Raw genomic sequence first — 3,679 nt, 5'->3', positions numbered from 1 at the left:
GACTAAATTGTATACTAGCTAAATTCATCTTTAACATAAAAAGTTTGAAAAATGTATTGTAATTACAATTAATATGTTCTAAGGCAATACGTCTAGTAAAAATTGCATTTCTATGTACGTTGGTTCAAGAAAATATGAAGGCAAACAAATTTCACAATAGAAGAAGGATGAAAGACCATGGAGAACTAATCCAAATCCTAACAAATTTCATCTATCTTGAATCAAATAGAAATACAAAGCCAACACAAAAAGAAAGAGTTCATAAAAATGTTGAATTTAATATACGTTAACTCAAAAAAGTCTACACACTTTGTTATAAGTCGGAAATTGATTTCTGAGACTAAATAAACTAGATAAACTCATCTTTAACTGAAAAAGTTTGAAAAATGTATTGTAATTACAATTAATATGTTCTAAGGCAATACGTCTAGTAAAAATTGCATTTCTATGTACGTTGATTCAAGAAAATATGAAGGAAGTCAAATTTCACAATAGAAAAAGGATGAAAGACCATGCAGAACTAATCCAAATCCTAACAAATTTCATCTATCTTGAATCAAATAGAAAGACAAAGCCAACACAAAAAGAAAGAGTTCATAAAAATGTTGAATTTTATATACGTTAACTCAAAATAGTCTACACACTTCGTTATAAGTCGGAAGTTGATTTCTGAGACTAAATTGTATACTAGATAAATTCATCTTTAACAGAAAAAGTTTTAAAAATATACTGTAATTACAATTAATATGTTCTAAGGTAATACCTCTAATAAAAATTTCATTTCTATGTACGTTGATTCAAGAAAATATGAAGGAAGTCAAATTTCACAATAGAAGAAGGATGAAAGACCATGCAGAACTAATCAAAATCCTAACAAATTTTATCTATCTTGAATCAAATAGAAAGACAAAGCCAACAAAAAATGAAAGAGTTCATAAAAATGTTGAATTTAATATACGTTAACTCAAAAAAGTCTACACACTTCGTTATACATCTGAAATTGATTTCTGAGACTAAATTGTATACTAGCTAAATTCATCTTTATCATAAAAATTTTGAAAAATGTATTGTAATTACAATTAATATGTTCTAAGGCAATACGTCTAGTAAAAATTGCATTTCTATGTACGTTGATTCAAGAAAATATGAAGGAAGTCAAATTTCACAATAGAAGAAAGATGAAAGGCCATGCAGAACTAATCCAAATCCTAACAAATTTCATCTATCTTGAATCAAATATAAAGACAAAGCCAACATAAAAAGAAAGAGTTCAAAAAAATATTTAATTTTATATACGTTAACTCAAAACAGTCTACACATTTCGTTATAAGTCGGAAATTGATTTCTGAGACTAAATTGTAAACTATATAAACTCATCTTTAACAGAAAAAGTTTGAAAAATGTATTGTAATTACAATTAATATGTTCTAAGGCAATACGTCTAGTAAAAATTGCATTTCTATGTACGTTGATTCAAGAAAATATGAAGGAAGTCAAATTTCACAATAGAAAAAGGATGAAAGACCATGCAGAACTAATCCAAATCCTAACAAATTTCATCTATCTTGAATCAAATAGAAATACAAAGCCAACACAAAAAGAAAGAGTTCATAAAAATGTTGAATTTTATATACGTTAACTCAAAATAGTCTACACACTTCGTTATAAGTCGGAAGTTGATTTCTGAGACTAAATTGTATACTAGATAAATTCATCTTTAATAGAAAAAGTTTTAAAAATATATTGTAATTACAATTAATATGTTCTAAGGTAATACCTCTAATAAAAATTTCATTTCTATGTACGTTGATTCAAGAAAATATGAAGGAAGTCAAATTTCACAATAGAAGAAGGATGAAAGACCATGCATAACTAATCCAAATCCTAACAAATTTCATCTATCTTGAATCAAATAGAAATACAAAGCAAACACAAAAAGAAAGAGTTCATAAAAATGTTGAATTTTATATACGTTAACTCAAAAAGGTCTACACACTTCGTTATACATCTGAAATTTATTTCTGAGACTAAATTGTATACTAGCTAAATTCATCTTTAACATAAAAAGTTTGAAAACTGTATTGTAATTACAATTAATATGTTCTAAGGCAATACATCTAGTAAAAATTGCATTTCTATGTACGTTGATTCAAGAAAATATGAAGGAAGTCAAATTTCACAATGGAAGAAAGATGAAAGGCCATGCAGAACTAATCCAAATCCTAACAAATTTCATCTATCTTGAATCAAATAGAAAGACAAAGCCAACATAAAAATAAAGAGTTCATAAAAATGTTTAATTTTATATACGTTAACTCAAAACAGTCTACACATTTCGTTATAAGTCGGAAATTGATTTCTGAGACTAAATTGTAAACTATATAAACTCATCTTTAACAGAAAAAGTTTGAAAAATGTATTGTAATTACAATTAATATGTTCTAAGGCAATACGTCTAGTAAAAATTGCATTTCTATGTACGTTGATTCAAGAAAATATGAAGGAAGTCAAATTTCACAATAGAAGAAGGATGAAAGACCATGCAGAACTAATCCAAATCCTAACAAATTTCATCTATCTTGAATCAAATAGAAATACAAAGACAACACAAAAAGAAAGAGTTCATAAAAATGTTGAATTTTATATACGTTAACTCAAAAAGGTCTACACACTTCGTTATACATCTGAAATTGATTTCTGAGACTAAATTGTATACTAGCTAAATTCATCTTTAACATAAAAAGTTTGAAAAATGTATTGTAATTACAATTAATATGTTCTAAGGCAATACGTCTAGTAAAAATTGCATTTCTATGTACGTTGATTCAAGAAAATATGAAGGCAGACAAATTTCACAATAGAAGAAGGATGAAAGACCATGCAGAACTAATCCAAATCCTCACAAATTTCATCAATCTTGAATCAAATAGAAAGACAAAGACAACACAAAAAGAAAGAGTTCATAAAAATGTTGAATTTTATATACGTTAACTCAAAAAGGTCTACACACTTCGTTATACATCTGAAATTGATTTCTGAGACTAAATTGTATACTAGCTAAATTCATCTTTAACATAAAAAGTTTGAAAAATGTATTGTAATTACAATTAATATGTTCTAAGGTAATACCTCTAATAAAAATTTCATTTCTATGTACGTTGATTCAAGAAAATATGAAGGCAGACAAATTTCACAATAGAAGAAGGATGAAAGACCATGCAGAACTAATCCAAATCCTCACAAATTTCATCAATCTTGAGTCAAATAGAAAGACAAAGCCAACACAAAAAGAAAGAGTTCATAAAAATGTTGAATTTTACATACGTTAACTCAAAATAGTCTACACACTTCGTTATAAGTCGGAAGTTTATTTCTGAGACTAAATTGTATACTAGATAAATTCATCTTTAACAGAAAAAGTTTTAAAAATATATTGTAATTACAATTAATATGTTCTAAGGTAATACCTCTAATAAAAATTTCATTTCTATGTACGTTGATTCAAGAAAATATGAAGGAAGTCAAATTTCACAATAGAAGAAGGATGAAAGACCATGCAGAACTAATCAAAATCCTAACAAATTTTATCTATCTTGAATCAAATAGAAAGACAAAGCCAACACAAAAAGAAAGAGTTCATAAAAATGTTGAATTTAATATACGTTAACTCAAAAAAGTC

This window comes from Papaver somniferum, unplaced genomic scaffold (assembly GCF_003573695.1).
Source record: "Papaver somniferum cultivar HN1 unplaced genomic scaffold, ASM357369v1 unplaced-scaffold_53, whole genome shotgun sequence".
In the NCBI taxonomy this organism is placed as follows: Eukaryota; Viridiplantae; Streptophyta; class Magnoliopsida; order Ranunculales; family Papaveraceae; genus Papaver; species Papaver somniferum.
This window is presented reverse-complemented; position numbering follows the sequence as displayed.